Below are 14,410 nucleotides of genomic sequence, written 5' to 3' on the forward strand. Positions count from 1 at the left end.
GGTGCTCTAGTGTTATCTGAGCTTTAGTACTTCTGGTTTACAGTTTATTCTCTCTGGATGAACAGATCAAGCCCACGCCATATGTGACCCCACAGAAGAAGCCTCATTCTACGCTGCTTTTGATCAGCAAGCACACTCAGAACTTCTACCTCAACGGACCTCCCTGACAAACCCTAGCCCAGGGTTGCCAACTCTCACGCATTGAGCGTGAGACACACGCATTTGACCGTCTTCACACGCTCTCACGCCACACTTCCGATTTCTCACGCCGAAAAAAAAATCTAGTTTATTTACCTCTGATCCACATCTATGATTCAACGAGTTACTAGTTCGCTCTGGCGCCAACCACCGGCGATCGATCCATCGCGATATAATACTGAATTTGTGTCCATTTTACACCCCGCCCGGTATCAATTTACGTTCGCTACAAACACCCCCCCCTCAACAATTTACACTCGCCACCCCCTCCAGGTTCAAATCTCACTCCAAGCGATCTTGAAAACTTGGCAACCCTGCATTATGAATGTCTTGAGGTTCTTGGATGTGTTTTCTTCATTTATTTTGTAAAAAAAAACTGTTGTATAAGTGAGTTGATCTACGGCACTCGCCTTCGCCTCGTGCCTACGACCAAATCACAGCCGTGATGTTATTCGCGCTAACACACTCCCTCTCGTGTTCTATTGCTTAAATAGCTCTCAAGTTTGCGTACATAAAAAGTGCGGGAACACCGTAGTGATCCTCAAGAGCTGAAGAGAAAATCATAAAGGCTGAGATAGACGAGATACAGCAAACCAGTGTCAACCCTTAGAGCCTTAATGAGCTTCTCTGCTTGTGATTGTGCCCTTATGGAAATATATCGCTCGGGTCCCCAACTATCCGCTTGACGTGATGTTACTCAAATGCGGACAGTCTGCGCGCGGGCCGTATTTATATGATGACGTCACAAAGGAGGTAGCCGACAGGTAACCTATATAAAGGTTCGTGGCTTTCGGAACTTTACTCACAGAGACCTGAAATCGCGAGACGACAGCATCTCTTACGGTACTTTACTCACAAAGAGACCCGAAATCTCCAGAGGACACTATCTCCTACAATAGAGGTATGATCTTTTTAAAGAATTTCCTAAATTTTCTAAACCTTAATTATAGAGGCAGAAATCGGATTCAGAGTTCCATGAATAGCTCAGCGAAGCGGTTTACCATAGGCAGTTTTATTTATTAACCATAGTTCTTCTAAATTAGCTAGCTTATTTAAGTTAATGAATACATTAATAACATTAATTCATGAGGGCTTCGAAAACTTTTCTTCCCAGTTAAAGAGACTACTTTACTTTCGGTTGACATACACCTTAATAGCTAGCTAACTTGGCGATCTTGATGAACAGTACTGGTGATTGTGGAAACCTGCATTTTCACAATGCACAGAGCTAAATAAAGACATATGTCATGTATGATAAATGTTGTACTTTGTTCTTATGTCTAAATAATCTAGATTTCTCTGCATTTGAAAAGTATAATTGAACATTACATAAAATTAGCTAACCCAGTCCTTTTTAAAAGCTTGCTACTAAGACCCTCATAAACCAGGCTTTAACTTTAAAAGGGCATTGCGGTTATCATCAATGGGCAGGTGCTTTGAGCACTAACCGCACCTGATGGGGTCATTTTTATTACCCCATATATAAGCTTTGACAGAATGTGTCTGATAAATGTAAATGTGAATTTGTGTCATAGACATACAATAGAAAATGAGGTGTCACCTAGTGATCACGTCATGTGCCACTGGGGCACCCATTCCTCAGAAGACTCTACAGGAGTCGGCTCCCAAACAGGTTGAGCGTTTCAGCAACATCGACAGTTCCAATATTGATTCCTTTTTGGACGCCCCAGAAGCCACTTTAGCAGAAATCCAGACATTTATAACTGGTCTGAAGCCTGTGGTGGTGAAAAGGCATGTTGTCCCTTTTACAGCTCGGATGAACGCTCCGAAATTCTATGTTAACTGGAAGGTAGGAATCGTGTTTTACAATAATAATTTTATGTGCCCTGTTCCATAAATCAGTGAAACAGTTGAATGTTTAATAGTTTGTCTTGTCACTTTTGTGAATCCTCATTTGTCATTTTGCTTCGTTTAATGTTTGTTCTTCAAGAAGTCAAAAAAAAGCCAACGTGCTGGTCTGGTATTTGATGTCCAGAAGAGGAGCAAGGCTTCTGAGATCAGCAGCACTCAGAATGTTTCTGTTAACGCAGAAAGCAGTTTTGGTTCCTTTTTGGACTCTTCATTAGCCACGTTCCCCACTTCAGCAGAAATCCAGACATTAATGAGAACTTATGGTCTGAAGCCTGTAGTGGTGAAAAGGCACGTTGTCCCTTTTACAGCTCGGATGAACGCTCCGAAATTCTACGTTAACTGGAAGGTAGGAATCGTGTTTTACAATAATCATTTTATGTGCCCTGTTCCATAAATTAGTGAAACAGTTGAATATTTAATAGTTTGTCTTGTCACTTTTGTGAATCCTCATTTGTCAGTTTGCTTTGTTTCATGTTTGTTCTTCAAGAAGTCAAAAAAAAATGTTGGTGTCCAGAAGAGAAGCAAGGCTTCTGATCATCTTCAGGAATGTAAGTCCATGATTCAGAATTCTGAGAGGAGAACACTGTTATATCAGTATTCTAAAAGCATTTAATTAACATGAGGTTTTCTGTAGTTCTAATGAATCTTGTCTTTTACAGCTTCCCACATTGAAACCAACACTTTCTGCAAACGTTTGTCCAGAATGTGCTCAACAATTTCCAAAGCCCTGTCCAATCCTTTCAAATGCTTTGTTAGAGCATCCTGAGTCATCAATACTGACCAATAAAGTCTTTCTGCAGCCCAGTCCTTTGTGTTTATTGATTTATTTAAACCTAAGAGGTTTTTTTACAGGTCTTGGTTTGGGAGCTAAGCACTTTGAAGCATGTGGATGTGCCCATATGCCCACTGTTCATCTGCTTCCCCTGGTCTCTCAGTATCTGATGCAGACCTTAAAAAAAGTCACTAAACCACATTATGATGCCAGCAGTGGCGGAGCTAGACTTGTTTTCAAGGGGTGGCCAAAGGGTGACCAAGGCTTTATCAGAGGGGTCCATATATACATGAACAAAACGAAACGCATATTTTCTCTTAAAATTACCATTTCCAGTGGGGTGGCAGTAGGGGTGGCAAGGGCTCTGTTGGGGGTGGCAATTGCCCCCCCAGCCCCCCTTTGGCTCCGCCACTGGATGCCAGCACACACATGTTTGTGGAACATACCATGGTGACTCACTCAGGTTGCTGAGCAAAAGACCGTTGGAAAACTCTTTTATGGGCATGATAAGCTACAGCAAGTGGGGGTATGGCTGTCTTCTGTGTGGCACACCCCTTGGTAAAGGTCACCTGAGTCACCTGTTGAATGCTTAACCAGACGTTATAGTTTATAGTCTTTGACGGTGCTGAGCTGACAGAGAGAATGACGTAAAGAGAGTCTGTGAAACAAAACGCTTGTATATATGGAATGTTGGGGGGGAAAAATTGTCAAGAAAGAACAAATGTGGAATAGTTCTGAAAAGTGTAGAGGAAATATGTCATTTTCTCATTCTGCAAACTCCACATGGTCAGTTAGATCCTAGATGCATTCAGATATTGCTTTCCTCATCCACTAGAGCGGTTGGCCAGATGGCACATTTTGGAAGAGACAGAATGACTGCTGTCATTCCCAGACCCATCATAAACAAGACTCATCTGGAATAATCAGCAGAAAGTAGCACCTTTGTCATGCATGAACACTGCACGTTAGGTTGGAAATGGGCGGACTGGCATACATTACTATCGGGGATTTCCCCGGTGGGCCGATGGGTTAGTGGGCAGTGATGTCACTCTAATCTTACCACTTTTTTCAGTAACAAGTAATATAACGCGCTACTATTTCCAGTCCAGTAATCAGATTAAAGTTACTTATCCAAATAACTGTGCGTTACTATTTATATTTCCCTAGTAAAATATATATTTTTGCTTTCTTCTTGGCTCAGTTCTACTTTTGCGTCTGACCGTAGCGCTCGACTCCGCACGCTGCGCGCGACGCTGTGAGAGCGCGAGCACGTTTTACAAGTCATTCTGTGCAGTGTCCTCCCGTAACGATATGTGGTAATGTAAAGAAACACCCCTCAAAACAGGGGAAGGGACATTTACTTGACCAATTTTAATGTTGCTTTGTGTTCCACGTTTGAAAAGTGCTGGAATTTTGACTAACGTCGCCTACTTTAAAATGCTTGAAATTGTAATGGTATTTCGTTTCACAAGCTGTCTGACTGAACTGGGGTGGGTTTCCCGAAACGTTCGTAGCGCTAAGTACTTCTTAACCTCGTACGTTTCATACGAGGTTACGAAGTACTTGGCGCTACGAACGTTTCGGGAAACCCAACCCAGTTCGCTTGTATTACGTTTACAAATAACTTTACAAATAATACCGCGCAGCTACACAAACGTAATGTCAGGAGATACTGTAGCGATTACTACTCCTCACGGTGAGTCTTGCCCTTTAAGTGACACTGGGGGGGCGGAGCCTGCGCGCGCCAGGGTTGCGTTATCAATAAAGTTTCCCTCCTCGGGATTTTTGGATTCGGTTCGGTTACCGAACCTGCTTCAATACATTGTTACTGTTAAAAATGCACTTCCAATAAAGTGAGTATTGGAAACATTTATTTTGCTGCTGAATGTAACTACTAAAGTAACTTGTAATCTAACGTAGTTACTTTTAAAATAAAGTAATATGTAACGTAACTAAGTTACTTTTAAAAGGAGTAATCAGTAATCAGTAATCGGACTACTTTCTCAAGGTAACTTAGCCATCACTGTTAGTGGGCCACCGGTGGTTTAACTCAGTCCGTGGAGGAGCCATTATCGCGCACTGCGGCCCAGGCCCGTAGTCCCCCTCCAGTCAGGCAAACCTGCTCAGCGACTGAGCCTGTAAACACATAAACAAGTTGGACCGCGGCCGCGGACTGGGCCAGCTGATGTGGACTGATGGTGTGCAGCAGAGATCAGGAAGAAAAAAAAAAACTTGTCCCAGAAAATCCGGGCCGAACTACGAAAACATACAGCAGCTGTGTCACTTATTAATACAAGTAGTCACAAACTGGAAAAGCCTTGTCCATACTAATGCCACATTAATTACATCTCCCTGTTTGTATCCCACGAGTGACAAGTCAAGAGAGAGATGCTAGTTGCACACTGACACTGCTGAGGGTCTAACTCATCATGTGATCCCTCCGCCACACGGTTGACACTACTGAAACGTGAAAAAATAAGTCAGTGTCTAAATCAGGGATGGGCAACTTGTGGCCCAGGGGCCGCACACGGCCCTCGTCCTCACTCAGTGCAGGCCGCAAATAGATCAATAATAATATAATAATTAAAAGAAAAAAAACGAAAGAGCAGGACTTTTTTGTTCTTGTCACGTAGGGCTATGTCCCCCTCTCCTATATATATAATAATAACTGTATGGCTCTCCTGTTACGACTCCTGCCTGTCCTGTTGACCACGATTATGTAATTCCCCTTATTAAATCTCGCTCTTCTCAGAGTTTGTGTCCACCTCATCGCTCCGCAGCGCGTGCTGTGTTACAGTTCTTTGATATGAAGGAGTGCAAATTCCTTTTTGCACTTTTTTATTAAGCATGAATTATTCTTTTATTTGAGACTTCAAATGCAGTGAGGGATGTGGCTAGGAAGGTACTTGGTGTGACCTCAGGACAGAGGAAGATAGACAAGGAGTCATGGTGGTGGAATGAGGAAGTTCAGGAAAGTTTGAGAAGAAAGCGGTTGGCTAAAAAGAATTGGGATTTTCAGCGAGATGAAGAAAGTAGACAGAGGTAAAAGGAGATGTGTTGTAAGGCAAAGAGAGCTCTGGTAGAAGCTAAAGAGAAGGCATATAGCAAGCTGTATGAGAAGTTGGACAGGGGTTGTGAATCAGGAAGTGCCCCAGGTGAGCAAGGAGGAAGTAAGGGCTACAATTCAGAGAATGAAGTGTGGTAAGGCAGTTGGACCGGATGATATTCCAGTGGAGGCATGGAAATGTTTGGGAGAGACAGCAGTGGAGTTTTTGACTGGGTTATTTAACAGAATCTTGGAAGGTCAGAAGATGCCTGAGGAGTGGAGACAAAGCATAATGGTGCCGATTTTCAAGAATAAGGGCGACATTCAGAGCTGTAGTAATTACAGGGGAATAAAGTTGATCTGTGCCTGAAGATCTGGGAAAGAGTAGTGGAAGCTAGGCTTAGAGGAGAGGTAGAGATCTGTGACCAGCATTATGGTTTCATGCCAGCTAAGTGCACCACAGATGCTATGTTTGCTTTGAGAGTGTTAATGGAGAAGTATAGGGAAGGACAGAAGGAGTTACATTGTGTGTTTGTTGACTTAGAGAAAGCTTATGATAGAGTACCGAGACAGGAGCTGTGGTATTGTATGAGGAAGTCAGGAGTAGCAGAAATGTATGTGAGGGTAGTGTAAGATATGTATGAGCAGTGTGACAGCAGTGAGATGTGCGGTAGGAATGACAGATGGGTTTAAAGTGGGGGTATAACTACATCAGGGATCAGCCCTGAGTCCCTTCCTGTTCGCAATTGTCATGGACAGACTGACGGACGAGGTTAGGCAGGAGTCCCCTTGGACTATGATATTTGCTGAGGACATTGTGATCTGTAGTGAGAGTAGGGAGCAGGTGGAGGTGAGCTTGGAAAGATGGAGATATGCTTTGGAGAGCAGGGGAATGAAAGTGAGCAGGAGTAAAACAGAGTACATGTGTGTGAATGAGAGGGGAGACAGAGGACAGGTCCAGTTACAAAGAGTTGATTTGGTGAACGTTGATGAGTTTACCTACTTAGGTCGAAGGTACAGAGTAATGGAGGAAGTGAAAGAGAGGTAAAGAAGAGAGTGCAGGCAGGGTGGTGTGGATGGCATAAAGTGTCTGGGGTGATCTGTGATAGAAGGGTGTCGGCTAGAATGAAAGGAAAGATCTATAGGACAGTAGTGAGGCCTGCTATGTTGTATGGACTGGAGACAGTGGCACTGACAAAGAGACAGGTGAGGGAGATGGAGGTGTCTGAGATGAAGATGTTGAGATTCTCATTTGGAGTGACGAGGAAGGATAGGATCAGAAATGAGTTTATTAGAGGATCAGTACATGAAGCATGTTTTGGAGATAAAGTTAGAGAGGCGAGATTGAGATGGTTTGGACATGTACAGAGGAGGGAGGAGAGGTATATTGGTAGGAGGGTCTGGAGGATGGAACTTCCATGCAAGAGGAGGAGAGTTAGACCTATGAGGAGGTTTATGGATGCAGTGGTAGAGGATATGAGAGTGGCTGGTGTGTCAGTGGAGGACACTCAGGACAGGGCCAGATGGAGGAGTTTGATCTGCTGTGTCGACCCCTAAACGGGAATAGCCGAAAGAAGCCCTGTTTGTATCCCATGAGTGACAAGAGAGAGATGCCAGTTGCACACTGACACTGCTGAGGGTCTAACTCATCATCAGGGTTGCCAACTCTCACGCATTGAGCGTGAGACACACGCATTTGACCGTTTTCACACGCTCTCACGCCACACTTCCGATATCTCACGCTGAAAAAAAATATCCAGTTTATTTACCTCAGATCCACATATATGATTCAATACGTTACTAGTTCGCTAGCTCTGGCGCCATCCACCGGCGATATAACACTGAATCTGTGTCCATTTTACGTTCGCCACCCCCCCCCCGCTCAACAACTTTCGTTCGCCACCCCCCCCCCCCCCCCCCCCCCCACCAGCTCCAGGTTAAAATCTCACTCCAAGCGGACGTCAAAAGTTGGCAACCCTGCTAGCCAACACTCAAACTGGCCTCCGCAATTCATGTGACCTCTGTGAAGATCACGTACTAACTCTGAAAAGGATCTCTGTAAAACAGTAAACCACGTGTGATTCAGCTCTATTCTCATGGGCCACGCCCCTCCATCCTGTTTACACGTCTGTTTATAGTGTCACAACTGAAATCACTAACGAGGCTGGGGAAGTGCCGTAGCAGTAGCGGCATAGCGGTGGGCGTAGCGTCGTGGGGCGTATCGGCGGGTGTAGCGGTGGACGTAGCGGGTGCAGCGGCGGGCGTAGCGGTGGTTGTAGTGGCGGGTGTAGTGGCGGGCGTAGTGGTGGATGTAGTGGCGAGTGTAGCGGGTGCAGCGGTGGGCGTAGCGGGTGCAGCGGTGGGCGTAGCGGTGGTTGTAGCAGTGGGTGTAGTGGTGGGCATAGCGGTGGGCGTAGCGGTGGTTGTAGCGTTGGGCGTAGTGGTGGGCGTAGCATCGTGGGGCGTAGCGGTGGACGTAGCGGTGGGCGTAGCGTCGTGGGGCATAGCGTTGTGGGGCGTAGCATCGTGGGGCCTGGCGGTGGTTGTAGCGGTGGGCGTAGCGGTGGGCGTAGCGTCGTGGGGCGTAGCGGTGGACGTAGCGGTGGGCGTAGCGTCGTGGGGCATAACGTTGTGGGGCGTAGCATCGTGGCGTGTAGCGGTGGACGTAGCGGTGGGCGTAGCGGTGGGCGTAGCGGTGGGCGGTGTCCCAGCACCACAGCCTGCGTGATGCACCACCTGCTGCGCCACTGCTGCTCTATTAACTAACAGCGTCAACAAAACGAGGGCGTCTGCGGTGGAGAAGCTACCAAACCGAAGAGAATAAACACAGCAGGCAGGAAGAGCTGCTGTAGCTTCTCTCTCTCCATCTGAGGGCTGGTGAGTCCCGCTGACGGGACAGAGGGAGTCTTGGACATGAAGGTGGTGTGGAAGTGTTTGGTTATGGAGGGTGGGAGAAAACTAAAAGCGGAGCTGGGACCAAAGGATGCAGCGTGAGCAAGACGCGCTGTTAGGAGACCGAGCAGGTCTTTAGAAACGCAGGTACACACACACATTCAAATTACACATTTGAACATTCAAATGGATGTATCCCTCCCAGTAGCTCAGAAGGTAGATTAGACTGGTTTCACCTCCCAGGGTTTGTATCCGGACATCACCAGAGTACTAAGAGACAGACAGGAGGAAAAATGAGGCAGTCTGAAGAGAATCTATAATAGATGAGGCAGATAACTGGTTTAGATGAGGAACATGTGATTTACTGAATTTTCTGAACTCAGCACTGAACATGAATAATAGTAACTACACAATTATAGAGGAGTGAAGTTCAATAGTCGCAAAGCTTCAGTTTCATTCACCTGAATACACTGCAAATCTGCAGTTGGATTTGTACATGAAAAAAGAGTGTGTCTTAAATACAAGTCGGTCCGTTATGTCCTGTTAATCAAATGACCAGCGATGGACGAGGTGGAATTGACCCTATCTGTCATGTGTGGTGCACGCCACCAGTCAGACTGAAGTTCCCGTGGACCTGAAAAGGGTTCACTGAGATTAGAGATCACTAGATGATAAAGTAAACCAAATAAAATATGCACGTAGATATTTTTGAGCTCAGTGCTCAAAATATTACAGCTATTTGAATAGTGTTTGAGAATATTTGAATGGTTTATTTTCGGCCACACACAAACATGCTGACATAGGTCAGAGACATTCTAAAGCAGCAGTCACCTTGCTAACGCTCGCTGAAGATTACGATGAAAGAGAGGATTAGCACATTTCTAAAAGTCAGTAGTGGGGGCCTTGGCTCCTGTAGAGCGCGCTTAATCCCAGCAACCAATAACACGCCGTGTTCTGCACCTGTCTGCAGACTCCAGGGCCGCGAGAGTGCTTTCTGCTCAAGGCAAGGCGACTGATGTGTGTGTCGCCTGTACGATCAGCGAGGCCTGGCCCCCTGGGCCCCTGGCCCCTGACTGCACTATAACGTGAACAGGCCCGTCTGAGCTAAACTGCAGTGAGTGTGGGAGGATCAGCTGTGAAAGTGAGAGGTGTAACAGGAAGGAGCCGGTGGGTCGTGCAGATCTCCGGCGCTTGTGTTGGGTGACAGAGATAATCGAGTTCTCCTGCTGGCAGACGTCCTCCTCTTCCTGGACAAAGACTGCCACTCCCGGCCTGGCACCGACACGCTCCATTGTCGTGCCCACTCTCACACACACTCTGCCAGGGAGTACGCTTACACACTTAAAGGGTGCATTACCCGGAGCTGCCGTCACAATGTGTGTGTGTGTGTGTGTGTGTGTGTGTGTGTGTGTGTGTGTGTGTGGGTGTGTGTGTGTGTGTGTGTAGTGCGGAAAAGGGGAGATGGGGAGGAGATCAGATAAGCGGCTTTGAGATGAATGAATGAATGATTGGGAGGTGCAGTGGCTACGGCAGTGTAACAGGTCAGAGAGAGAGAGAGAGAGAGAGAGAGAGAGAGAGAGAGAGGATTCCCTTTTTGCAGGGACAGACTAGGGCAGAAATGGGGGAAGCCTGACTAATCACTGTAGGACCAGGAGGCACCAGTGAGCTGTCTCCATGTATTAATATCACAGTAATGGGCTCATACATGTATAACTGTATAACTAACTCATATTCTGTGCAAATGCACACACTCATAGTCTGGGTAAATACTCATACATGCATGCAAATACATATACATACATACAGTATATACAAATACACCTACATACATTCATGCATGCGCATGCAAATTTGCAGCCTTCTGTACACCCACAGAGTCACCGTGGTGAAGCCACCATCACTGTATGGCAGCTTCTCATAACGATGTTCAGAAGTTCTCCAGTACGTATGATGTAACAGTGTACCAGATTAGCTGCTACAGCCCACCATCTCTGCACATGCACTCAAGGGCGGACCGAGTATGAAGATGATGGTGAACAGCAGATGGACACTCGGTGGAGGTGTGTATGCTGCGGCCAGGACAGCAAACCTCTGTCTCTCTGTCATCTCTGTCTAATGTGCAAGCTCGTTCTCTCTCTCTCTCTCTCTCACACACACACACACACATGCATGAACAAACATTCAGCATATCCAACACCCCCACCCACGCAGCCACACACTCGGATAGTACTCCATCACGCCGGTGCTAAAAGCGAAATGCTTTCTTTGCTGATTCGACGTCCCCACACACACATTTGAGCAGCACATCCCCACGTTCAACGTGCCACTGGGGCTCGAGCAACAGGCGGCAGCTGAAAATGAAGGTCTCACACGAGGACACGACCACCGCGTGATGAGACACGAGGAGAGGTGGGTGGACGAGTAGGAGACACACGGAGAGTCAGACAGATAACAGGCAGAGAGAGATACAGTGAGGGAGGGTCAGAGAAAGAGGGAAACAGAGGCAGAGAGAGAGAGAGTGAGAGAGAGAGAGGGTGAGAGTGAGAGAGAGTGAGAGTGAGTAAGAGAGAGAGCTTGAGCCTATGATCACGTGGTGGCACACACTCACCCATCCCCCTGCCCCATTGTGCACACACACACACACACACACACACGCACACACACGCACACACACGCACACACACACACACACACACACACACACGCACACACACACACACACACACACACACACACACACACGCACACACACACCAGGACGTAGAGCCACATCACATAAATGAACAACGCCCTGTGAGCTGTGGCTTGCTGCAGCCTTTGTGCTGAAAGGCCCTTTTGGTCCCATTATCAATAAATCATGTGATCTCCAGCAGTGAGCAGGACGCTCCACGCAGTCGTGACGGGATGTCGTCTCCACAGTGAGCAGGACGCTCCACGCAGTCGTGACGGGATGTCGTCTCCACAGTGTCCGCAGCTCGGCCATTATTACTCAAGAACGATAAGCATTATGAGTGGAGCACTTATGATGCATTTTCAAGTCACCTCGGCACTGTGGAAATACACTTCTAGATCGGCCTTATCTCTGCACCACTAGTGAATCATGTCACGACATTACGAGGTGCAGTCTGCACCCATGAGGGAATCCACAGGTTGGTTGAACCCGGCCCCGCCCTGCGGTCCTTTCCTCTGCTCCCATAGGTCGGGTTGAACCCGGCCCCGCCCTGTGGCCCTTTCCCCTGCTCCCACAGCTCCTTTCATTCCCTCCTTTCTTTATGCAGAGTGTTTTAAGCTGACGGACACCTGATCGTCAGGAGAGCCTGCAGCAGGGCCCAATTATCCAGCATTAATCTCTCAGACACACAAATCATACCTGCAGACTCAAGTTCACTCTGGGCTTTCGTCTCATGCTGACATGTAGTTCACATCTCCAAGTGTCTTTATCTAGGGCTCTGTCATCTAACACAGACTTACAACGTGGACCAGAAACGGATGTTTTAGTTTTAATTTGTCTGTTCTTAGCTTACACTTCCTAATAACTTAAGCCCTGGATGGTAAATATTCTCCATGGAGAGGCTTTAAAAGGGAAGATATGGGACACATTCATAGTAACTCTGCTTTCTACCAAGAGCAAACTGTCTTAAGCTTCAAACTCTGAATTGGTCATCAGACATCAGTGTACATGATCATTGTGTCCATTACTATGATTTGTGTCTCTTCGCCTGAGGCCAGAAAAGTTAAATATGTAATGTGGTCGTGGACAAAAAGAGTGTTTTCAGCCATTCCACACAATGTGCCTTCGCTAGGGCTAATCGGCACGAGAAGCTCAGTAGCTCCTCAGTTGTCTGAGAAAGGACACATTTATTTTTCTCTCTCGGATCCGTGTGAGTCGCTGCAAAACGAGACGTGTTGAACATCTGCCGCTGAGCGGTGGGTCTGCCTTCCGCAGAACATTCTGCTCTATAAATAAACACGGACATGAGAACACAACCAGCTTCTGGTGCACACACACACACACACACACAAGCCTCAATGTTCGATGGCACACACACAACAAAACTTTTTGTTACCTGTCATTCCATGAAAACTCTACCATCTAAGTGAAGACTTTGGAAAAGAGTTGTTTCCCTTCCTACCACCTAAGTCACAAATGACTGTGCTAACTTACCTGCTGCGTTAGCTCTTGCATTACTGTATGAGCTAGTGGACAGTATTAGCTAAAACATGTTCATGGCACGCAAGTAAAGTAATGAAGACAACTGACAATCTGTGGTTAGTCAGTCTATCCCTAACATGGTAAGTCTCCAGTTAATTATAGCCAGGCTGTACAGCAGACAGGTAAAGGCAAGGACAAGTTATTTTTAAGTGTGATTGTGGTAATGGGGGTAAGTGCCTATTGTCAGTAGAGTCTTGTTTCTGTTTTCATCACACTTACTGCCCCTCCATCCCCGACGTAACCAGGCCATCCAAAAATGAAACGCTGGCCACACCCCTGGACAGAAACAAACAGGCCTGCACTAAATGGTTGATGCAGTTCGTGAATGTGATTAAATCATGTTTGTACATACAGGCCTGCAGGTCTGTTTGTCCCTGAGACATCAACGATATCGCCAAGAACTGATGTGGGAAATGACTGAAATGCATCCAAAGCTCATCAATTAAGCTCACTTAACAGGCCTAAGATGAGACAGTATGATACTGCATCAGTCAAATTATATGAGAACTCTGCATATGGTAAAATAAATTGAAGACAAAATGCCATTAGCTGGCAGCATATGGAGCCGTCTGATATGCAGGAACAGCAGGTGTCAGCACGTATGCTCGTGCCACACGTGCTCCTGCTGTAGACGTCACCAGAGACGGACACTTACGGGACATCCGAACCGCCACACGTGAAAACACACGTTAGAATCATCAGGCACGTCTGCCCCCCCCCAGACACTGCTTGTTCTGCACTCGTTCAGCACACGACCGCTACCTCGTGCACCATCCGAGCAGGTCTCTGTGCTCTCGGCTGTGCAGTCTAGCCCTAGTCTGGGGATTTTCTTTACCTGTTCCATTCAGGGCTAGATGTCAGGCATTCAGACATCCCAGTGCCATGTGACTCAAATGTCACCTCGTCTTCCTAAACCAGCTCCTGGTCTGAGCCCAGTTATGCTGTCTTATCCGGTCTCTGGCTATCAGCTGTACTACAGTGTAGTGCTGTATGGAACAACCATAACAGGAGCCAATTAAATGAACCAATATTCAATCAACTGATTCCACAGCGCCGCGTTAACTGATATAAGAAAGAAGCACACGCAGATAGAGGTGTTTACACACAACTGTCTACAGAGGTGAATGCATAGGTGTGTGCACAGACAAGATAATGCAAGGTCTTTATTTCCTGACCTAATGAATAATAGAGGAGAAGAACCAGCTGACTGGCGTCAAGCTATAGAACTGCCCCTACAGCCATCAGGACGTATGCAGTTAAATATCAGTGTGCTGGAGCACGCCACCCAGAAAGATGAATATCACACACCAGGACGTATGACCCAGGCTACTAACCGAACATTTAGCTTGTATGTTTTGTGTGTGTGTGTGTGTGTGTGTGTGTGTGTGTTAGTAGAATAATTAGTGATAGACTAATC

The 14,410-nt window shown here is 46.6% G+C and overlaps 1 protein-coding gene and 1 long non-coding RNA gene across 6 annotated transcripts in view; one reads left to right on the forward strand and one right to left on the reverse strand.

Moving 5' to 3' along the window:
• Window positions 1-14,410, reverse strand: part of eml5 (EMAP like 5) — a 60,723-nt gene that overhangs the window by 45,227 nt on the left and 1,086 nt on the right. The window lies entirely within an intron of this gene.
• LOC143480247 (uncharacterized) lies at window positions 1,018-2,859 on the forward strand. Its single transcript, XR_013121812.1, has 5 exons — window positions 1,018-1,099; window positions 1,734-2,008; window positions 2,150-2,416; window positions 2,558-2,618; window positions 2,730-2,859. It is a non-coding gene; the product is annotated as an uncharacterized LOC143480247 (long non-coding RNA).

Source organism: Brachyhypopomus gauderio, chromosome 17 (genome assembly GCF_052324685.1).
Source record: "Brachyhypopomus gauderio isolate BG-103 chromosome 17, BGAUD_0.2, whole genome shotgun sequence".
NCBI lineage: Eukaryota > Metazoa > Chordata > Actinopteri > Gymnotiformes > Hypopomidae > Brachyhypopomus > Brachyhypopomus gauderio.